This window comes from Sesamum indicum, linkage group LG2 (assembly GCF_000512975.1).
Source record: "Sesamum indicum cultivar Zhongzhi No. 13 linkage group LG2, S_indicum_v1.0, whole genome shotgun sequence".
NCBI classification, from domain to species: domain Eukaryota; kingdom Viridiplantae; phylum Streptophyta; class Magnoliopsida; order Lamiales; family Pedaliaceae; genus Sesamum; species Sesamum indicum.
This window is the reverse complement of record NC_026146.1, coordinates 17,553,607-17,564,330: the sequence shown is the minus strand read 5'-3', so window position 1 is coordinate 17,564,330 and position 10,724 is coordinate 17,553,607.

Genomic DNA, 10,724 nt, shown 5'->3' with positions numbered 1-10,724 from the left:
TTGGTTTTTGACTATGCAATTGCAATTAAGACAAGAACAGTTGTACTATAATCATCAACCAACAGCATATATATATATATATATATATATATATAAAAACGTCAATAAAAAAGGATAAAGGCAATAAATAGTCAGAATAGGCCAATTGTCTCATGCAATATTGGTTCTATTTACATAAATAAATAAACGAAGTAGATATACTATACCCAAACTTTTTCCCTCCAAAGAGGATTCAATGTCTGAAATATTATAAATTATAAGAATTCCGCATTATAAATTATATTAAAAATTGATGCAATTTAATAAAAATATTCGATGCTTACAAAGGAGGACATATGTTAGAAACAAGTATATATTATAATATGAATGGCAATGACAAAAGTCAAAAGCAAGATATGGGGATGTAATCAGCTGTAAGGAAGGCGATCTAGCTTTGCTACGAATCTACTAATTATAAATAAATCAATAATATATTACTTTAATTGATTTGAATGACCAACTAATTAGTGGATTCATGTACATATATCATTACTCATCTTTACCCTATAAATAATAATAATAACTATTAAAAAATCAACAGAATAAACAAATATCTTTAGGTGCCTAATCCCATCTCCTACAGTACTAATTAATCATGTTCATAGTCCTTCAGATTTTTCTCATCATACACCACCTAAGGCCTGTTTGCAATAATTTTTATTTCTGTCGCGGTAATAAATTATAAAGAAAATTGTAAGTTAAATAATAATAAATTTTAGAAAAAATTTAAAACAGAAGTTAAACGTGAAAAAAATATAAATAAAATGAAGTTAGATGTGTTTGGAAAAACTGTTTAGTTCTTACAATTTTACCAATAAGATGTAGAAGTTGGTCGAAAGTTACTTATTACTTTGACTTTAGATCAATCTAATTTAAACAGTTCACAAATAAAATTTGTATAACAAAAATACTAATTTCAGCAATAAGCATTTACAAATGCCCCTTAATTAAAGGTTTTTCGTCCCATATATATATATATATATATATATATATATATATATATATATATATATATATATATATATATATATATATATATATATATATATATATATATATATATATATATATATATATATATATATATATATACACACACACGCAACTACCATGTATAAAATTATAAATTAAAAGAAACATAGTAATGACTTAAACATATTATATTTAATTTTTATATTGACCCTTTATCCCGAACGTCACATTAAAAAATGATTTTAAAAGAGATTAGTTGCTAAACAAATTAAGGAAAATTAAGAAGTGGGCAATGATGTAAGTAAATATATATATATATATATAGTAATTATTAATTATAGTAGGGGTGTTGGACCAGATCTAAGCATATCTTCTTAGAGCAGGCAAGAGCCTATTATTTTATAACACGGCCCGAATGAGCATATGTTTAAGATGAACCCAGTCATCATCATTTAGTATTAAAAAACCACATTTGTTGTTGGACAGTTGTTGAAAATTCGCTCCACTAATTTCAGCTTTGGGAATTTAATGTAGGAAACTGTACTAGATTTTTGCTGTTTAATCCTATATATATTCCATTGTCTGGTGGGCTATATGTATGTACCTTCCACCCATATATAAATCATCTAATCCTCATCATGAATTCCCACTCCTTTTATTTATTTTTATTTTTTTAAATATTTCCTCTGCTTGTTTCTAGTTTATTCCCAATGGCTTTCTTGGTTTTGGACAAGAATTCTAAATAGGCATGCTATGAATTATGGACAAACATTTGGTTTCTCAGTTTGTATTTTCATAGTGGAGATTTGTTGTGGGCAATCTTGAGAAGATCAGATTGTGGTGGCTGGGTCGGTGGTTTACTCATACTTTATTGATTTCTCATCTCTTTCTTTCGGGTATTATTACAATTTTAATTTCATAGAATAGGAGATCAGACATTTTTAATCTTTTATTTTATGAGATTATAAAAAATATTTTAAAATTGAAAATATTACATACATTTAATTCCTTGTACGAGTTTATAGATTCACAGACTAGGATATCTGAATCTTGTTCGTGCTAATTTCTGCAGACCAATTCCGCAACGTCTAGGGAACCTATCCAAGTTGTTGTATCTTGATCTTCACTGTGATTGCAATTGCTATAAAAGAGTTGCATTTCGCAATTGCAAGTATCCCTAGAGTACCTCTTTCTTTTCTACCTAAAATCAATAGTTCTGCCCCTCTTGTCATTCTTCATCTCTCCTCCAACAAGTACCCATCGACCCCTGCACTGATATCCCTTTCATTGGCCTCTACTGGATTCGATTTTCTATTGCAAATTTTATTGTATTTTTTATTTCATTTAATATACACGTGTTATATGTATCAATTTTTTTAAAAATAAAATACATGATATTTTCTTTAAACAAGTGACGTGTATATAATGAATGAAATAAAAAATGCAACGGAATTTCAAATAAAAAATATTTCTAATGTTTCCGAAAATATGCTGTCACTTGAATATCTCAATTTTGGGTTTAACAATTTTGAAAGTAGAGTAGGGGTCGATATTTTTAATCATTTATTTTATGGGATTACCAAAAATATTTTAATTTTTGAAAAAATTGAACACATTTAATCCCATAATTTTGACTAACGCACAATGCCACTTTTGACTAATGGGTGCGCGTGCAACACGTGCGTTTGCCTTTAATTTTTTTATTGTAAAGTCAATATGGGATTATATGTGTTCAATTTTCTCAATTTTGGGACATTTTTTATGATCTCGTAAAGCGGGGGTCTAAAAGTTTTGACCATTGATGCGCATAAAAATAGATTAGCCTAAAAAGGCCCAAACGATCTAAAAAGAAGAAAGAAACGAGAGGCACGTAACATCTTAGGAGGCCCACATCATGAGGGCGGCTTGCTGAGAACTTACTAGGCTCAGCCAAAGAGGGAACTCTAGTACAATAAGCTAGCCCAGTACACCAAGATCGGTACAAGAAAGAGGCCTGGTACAAGGCCTACCGGGCCTTAAACCCACCTTCCATACCCAGCCTAGGAGAACTCCTTGTAAAAGTAGGAGTTCTCATGTAAAAGGAGTCCCCCTCCAATTAAAGATGTGCTCAAGTCAATGAGGAGATAAGATCGCGTCTCATCCACAGATTTTCGCCATTTTTCTCAAAAATGTAAGTCACTTACAGAGTCCCTGCAAAGAGGGATTCCTCTATACCTAGAGGCAGCATTCCCCAAGACCTTCAAGAAGCTGGAAATTGTCTTGCTATTTCGCTGCAACTCTCAACTCGTGCTTTTGCCATATTTTACTCACGAAATTCTTAATTTTATTTTAATTTCTCATTTCAGCATCCCTTAATACGAACACATTCAATCCTCCAACAGGCACACCTTCAATCCACCAACAGAGCACTTGAGTCCTCCAACGGGATACCTCCAATACCTTTACAGGGACACCCTCCAAAATCTGAAAACCACTCTCTATTCTTACTTTAGCATTCGAATTGCACTCTTAGCACGATTTTTCTCACGAAATTACATACTCTATCACGATTTCTCATTACATTTTATTTTTTATGATTATTTTTCTCTTAAATCTGATACTAACTTGGGTGTTGAAATGCTAACGCTTTTTTTGCAGATCCCCCCTTCAGAATTTGTATTCGCTTCAGCAAACTCTGAACATAGTCCATATCCATTGGACCAGTGCATTTTTTGAATTCATAATCATAATTAGTCAAGATTCATTGTGATTTTACCTATAAACAAAATATTTACCGTAGTTTTTATTTCTATCTAATAGCCGTGGTTAATTTAGTATTCACCATAATGTTTTATATACTTTGAATTATTGTAAAATTAATTAGTATAACGAAATTACATATTTTTCTTCTAGCGTTTACAAAAAAAATAAAATCTTGATTAGAATTATGTAAGAAATATTAAATTAATATTGGATTATATCATATTATCCCAATATAAAAGGGCATATTTTATTTCTTGTTATTTGATATTTATATACATTGAATTCAATGCGTTCCACCTCTCGTGTCCATAATCAGACAAAAGTTGAGTAAAAGAAAGAGCATATACACGAGCCCATTAATTTGATTGGTCCCTACAGCAAATTATGCCTAAACTCTTTAAGATAAAAAAAATAAAAAAAAATTATAAGGTCGTAATGCCCTTTATTTTATTACTAAAAAAGTAATAAAAACGATTTTCTCAAATCTCTGACTCCCAATTTTCAGAAATATTCGAGTTTGATCTCTGTTTTAATTTATAAAATTATCTAACTCGTGTCACTTAAAATTCAAATTTAATTAATTATATTTGTAAATTAACTTTAAACTACTTTTGTAAAAGTAAAGCAAAGACGACATTTAGCAAAGAAAGCCAAATTTGAATTAGCTACCAATCACATCATAAAATAAGAATATGTTTTAAAATTATTCGTAGAGAATCTTCAATAATAAAGAATGAGGGAAGAAACATTTAATATTTGGGATATGGAGGATGCAATGCCAATGCACGCTAATTAATTATGATTTGTCCTACTTTAGGACAATTCAAATTTTCAAAGACATATATATACTTAAAGCCCCTTAATTCCCGTTTTGACTTTATAAATTATTATTTCAACTATTTTCTAAATTAACATCTGTACGTACTTAGAAGCATAATTAACAAACTTAATTGCATTATGAATCCATAAACACTTATGAGAACATTAATAAAATCATCAATAATAATTTTTAATGATGTCGAATTAATTTCGTATATATATCATAAAATTTGGTGATTTTTAGAAATCCACACCATGCATAATGTGAGGTTGCTTATGAACACATAAAATACATGCTCAAGCCCTACCATCATTAGCTAGTCCCAAAACCCACTAAAAGAAATTTGATTGGTCGAAATCATGATTATAGAGGAAAAAAAAAAAAAGAAGAAAAGGTTAAAAATGTGGTGTTATTTTTAACTATGCAAGATTCATTAGATAGTGAATTCCCTGACGTCTTTCACATTCTCCTCAGACGTGGACCTCCGTAGAGCTGGGCCGGGTAAATTTGGTTATGGGTTGGCCCATTAACGTGTTAAACTTACTAATTCACTATTATTCTTAAAGTATTAACTAAAGAGTTCTTAATTTTAGTCTGATAAGTCGCGTTTATAAGAATGTAGCTCAGGCAATAGGATGTGCGACATTAATTATTTTTTCTTTTTTGCTGTATTGGGTAAATTCCAGCACATTCTCTTAAAGTTTGCCATAATTATAAATCATTCTTTATTATTTAAAAAAATTATATATAATTAATGGATGTCTAATAAATACCCTTATAATGAGTTGTTACGAGATGATATTTATTAGACAGTTGATATTATTTATATAAAGAGTAGGAAACATGCTTATTTTATTTAGATTTGTGTACATGACGCAATTACATGGTAATTTGATATCATTCTTGTACTAATTATTCTTATTATAAAAAATTATTATGTAAATTAATATTCAATTAAAATTATTATTGTTATTTTAGATTTTTTGCTAAAACTGACAACATTCAGTTCCAACTAGAATTCAGCACGCGTCTCCTGACATGTACGTATGAATTGAATATATACAAGACATTAGGAGTTGGGGTGGTAACGAATTTTAGTCAACAGGCACAATCATTTCTTCCTAGAAAATTATGATTGTAAGGGACAATGAGTGACCCCTACCCCGCAGTTCATCACAGATACCACCAAAAAATTGACTATTTTCATGCATGCAATACAGCAAAGAATGTTTCTGAATGTGTTCCCTTATATCCATGCCCTTCCAGATACCTCATAATTTTTATTAATTAAATTATATCTAATTATCTGATCCAACCAATTATAAGATAAATATATATATATATATATATATAATTATTTCTGTTATGTGTTAGTATTTTTTTAAAATTGTGCACCAATTAATCATATGGTAATTATACATTAACTACTTTATTATTGGTTCAAGTTTGATTGAACCTAATTTGATTCAAAATTTCGATGATTTTATTTGTACAATATAAAATCAACTATTTGGATTAAACAATTGCTAATTGTTTATGGAATTATTTTTTTTCTATACTATATATATATATATATATATCATGATTTATATATTGAAAACATTTCATTAGCAAAAACAGAAAAAGAAGAAGATTGAATTAGCAGAAAATATCATATGCAAGGTTGAATTCAATTTAAGGTGCAGAAAGAACACATTATGAGAATTTTGGTATAATACATAAAACAGTCGACTGGGAGCTTGCTAGCAAGAACAAAAGATAAATTAAAGACAACTATAAAATTTGTTTCTTCATGACCATATATATGTGTATACTTGCAATTTACATCATGATTTAAGTTTATCAGACTATATATATATTTCAATTCGATCATGATTTGAGAATTAACGGGTTAAATATAATTTACATCATGTGATATGAGAATTGAGCAAGAAATTAACAAAATATCCTTCGGTATTTTGAAAAATGAAGCAAATTACTTAGATAGAGATTTTTTTACTTTACTTTCCAAAACACATGTAGTATTTTGCTTTTCTTTTTTTTTTTTCACGGAAGCTTTTTACACTTTTTTTTATATTATAGGGAATAAATTGCATTATACCCGAGAATTAATTAACTTCATCATGAGAATGATCAGCAATTGATTTCATACGGGAAAAAAACATATAAGGAAAGAAATTACTTAACAAAATCTAAAAGCAACATCAAACCCTAGCTAGCTAGCTAGCTCCGATTGAGAGCCATTAATCGATGATCTCCCGTGAACACTTGAAAAGAAGTATTAATTTTTCACAAATCTTGATGAATGTTCAAGATCCACATTTACTTGTACGTACATCCTTAATTATATATATATATAAACCACAAATTAAATCCTGTAATAACACAGTCTTGTATCATTGATAATGCAATCAGGAACTATATATAACATAGCACTGGAAAAACTAGAAAAACACGGAATCGAGAGGGATCAGAGAGAGAGACGACAATCACCTGAATCTTCTTCTTCATGACTACCTTAATTAACCAAATACAAATCTTGCAAATTAAACCAAAGACAACGCAGATCACACACATCTTAGTACAATTATTTATGTAAAAACCCTTCAACTCTACTCCCTGATTGGGGATTAGCTTCGATCTGGAGCGAGCGTACATGAACAATCGGACCGTCATGCTTCAATTCCCTGGAGAGAAAAGATGAGCGGAAGAAGGAAAACTTTATAAATGTAATAATATTGTGGAGATGGGTAGCCGCCTCTGTTCCAAGAAGATGAGGGTAGGGTTTGTATTTCTTCTTCCAGAATGGAGGCAGTAGTAGTGGTGGTAGTGTCGTAGGCTGTTTTATGCTTCATTTCCGACACTGTTTCTCTTCCTCTTTCGTCGTGGTCTGAAGTTGGAGGTTGGGAATGGTGGTGGGATTGGATTTGGGTGGGTGGAAAAGAAGGTCATGGGGTGATGATGAAAGTGAGGGAATAATGATGATGAAGTATTGCTCACCTCTGAGGATACCATTATTGCTCTGTGTGTTTTCCCAGTTAACGAAGTCACTACTATTTATGTATCTACAACCTAGGTAGCAGCTACTTCCACACACACACACAAAAACAACTATCATACATTTTGTGTCTCAATTTTTGTAATTATGTATTATCCTTTATATAACTAGTCAAGATTTAGAGGGTGTTTTGCGACACTAATCAAAACATATGCATCTTATAAAATGTTTAAAGTCTATAATCTTTTGAAAATTGTTTGGAATTTTTTTTGTTTTTGAAAAGTTTATAAAATCCTAAAATAAAAGATTTTTGATCTTGTAAGTTTTTTAAAAGAATATTAATTTCACCTATTTTTTTTTTAAAAATCATTTTAAAGCTCTTTAATCTTAATATTCAATAAACAAAAATGCACTCATTATTTTATTAGTATTTCACTTTTACCTATTAAACAATCCATGTTTTTCTTCAAATGCAAAATTATGTATTTTATATGATTTTAAATTGTAACGGTTTGATATATGATTTTTCCGATCATTATTACAGAATGACAAGTTTATTATGTCAAAATATCTTATAATTTTTTATATCTTATTCATTCATATACTTTAACAACTTATTTTTAAAAATATCTTTAAAATTTAAAAATATCTTATAAAATATCTCAAATAATCTACGCCCAAATACCATTTTGACTAGGAAAAAAGGATTTTTTTGACTTATCAAATATATGTTATTCAATTCACTCGCCTTTCATTCAATATTGCATGATGATTAGTACACGTAACACATTCACCATAAAATATTGAATATCGCAAGAAATGTTTTGTTAATTATTTTAAGCTAATTAGAAATTGTTTGTAAGTAGTTTTGTGGATTGCAGCATCCATAATTCCACAATTTAACTCCAATTTGGAAGGAGGGAACTTTCTTTAAAATAGAAGAAATCTAAACATGATTGACTTAACCACACGTCTTCCCAGTTAAAGATGAACTAAACGTATCATCACAGATAATATAATATATTAATTTTTATTTTTATTTTATATCAATTATATAATAAATATATTATATTTATGATATAATTTAATGAAACGCGATATGAATTGAAGTAAAATTTTGGTGTAGTATAATTATACCGTCCGGGAGAAAGTTAGTTTCAACTCTTAACCCTTATCCAGTGAAATAACTTTTTCCATCTATTTTGACTCTCTAAAAGTAATCACTTTTCTGTTATTCTCTTCCCCTTTGTGCTTTACAGTGCAACTTTTATCATGAGATTAATCATACATAGTCAGCCGCATGAATATCACGTCATACCTCATAATCCACTTTATCAATAATATTATATATATGTCAATGATGTTAAATACAAAAATAAAAATAATTAATTACACAATAAATTAGAAATTTAAATTTTCCTTTTGATAAATCTTTTTCTCTTTCAATGCCAAGAATTTTGATTATTTATTATGGGTTTAGTGAAAGTGAAATTAATTTTAAATAAAATAGAAAGTGGTAGTGGTGGTGTCAACTCATGCTATTCCTATTGCATGCAATCATTATGCTATATTGTGTAGTAAAAGCACAGCCAATTCGCGACTCTTTTTCCCCACTCTCTATATCTATATGGGACGACTAATTTTGACTATTGTTGTTATTCCTAATATCAAATTAAATATTAATTATACAATGAATTTGAATGTGCGGCAGAGTGTGTTATTGTTGATGGATGATGTGGTGTACGTAATGGGTTCAAAGGCCCAAATGCATACATCACATAAGCTTTCCATCAATGGGAGTAAATAATAAATAAATAAATTGATTAATATATATAAATCTAATTCCGAATCTAGAAAGGTAGAAGAAGGCATGGATAAATACTTACCTCTTTCAACTGCTGCTGCTGCTCATAATTCTCTTTCTCTCAGTCTCAGCCCTTTAATAAAGAAATTGCAGTAGGTAGGTAGGTAGTATTTCTGAAGATGGAAAGGGGAAGATTCTTCTGCTAGCTGCCACTGCCTCCCATCCCATTATTCAAACACTGCTACTCCCCACTTTTAACTATTCTCCACATATTCATCACAAACCTATACAGTATACGCTGTCTTCTCAATTCCACCCACCTATTCTATTTCATATACATTAATACCTACCTACAATCTCTTGATTTTGCTGCATTTTAATTACACCTCTCTCACTCTCTCTCTTGTGTTTCTTGCAGACGGAAATTAATGATGTCGTTTCATTCATTTCAAATCCTCATGTGGAGATTTCCTGGCAATTGTTTTAAGGTACTATATATGTATATATTGCCTTCTCAAATGTTTTCTATATACACATATATAAGGTGATGAATTTGTCATTTTTTGCTGGTTTTTTGCATGAATCCGCCGTATCTTCTGGGTACTATATATATATATATTCACTACAAGAACTTGCATGTCGATTTTATGTTTTCTTCTTTTCTACATTTTAATCACATCAGCTGAATCAAAAGTACGAATATTAGTAGAATAGGTTAAAAGAAAATATATATAATTGAAAGCCAATATATATATATCTATACCATATAAATAAAAAGTTCTTTTTCTTTCACAAATGCAAGTTATCACACCATAACATCAATTTTGTTATTATGTCAATAATACCCCTAAGTTAATTTTCTTTTTCTTTTTATTTTCTTGTTTTAGAAATATGATATATCGTTCATATATATTTTATCTTATTCATAATATATTTTAAAATATAAAATATTATTTATTATATATATAGGAACGTTGTGTCATGACGACTAGCATATATATATATATATATATAGTCTTCCTCGATAACTAATTAATCTTTGGTACCATGTGTTGAACTAATCTACCATCTAAGGTACTACTGCACCCATAATACATATAGTCAGAATTATTTGGTTTAAATGCTAGCAATAGACTGGTACTACGCATCACATGCACTCAAATTCATTATAATTGCTAATACTTAAATTCATACCCGTTACATTATAGATCCAAACTCAAACCCACACTATCTATTGAAATAAATATTTTGCGTATGAATAGGGTTTATACTCTAAAACTTTTATCCTATTTTTACATATTTTTTTAAAAGTTTTAATAGTAGTATGATAATTATAAAAATTGAAGTGT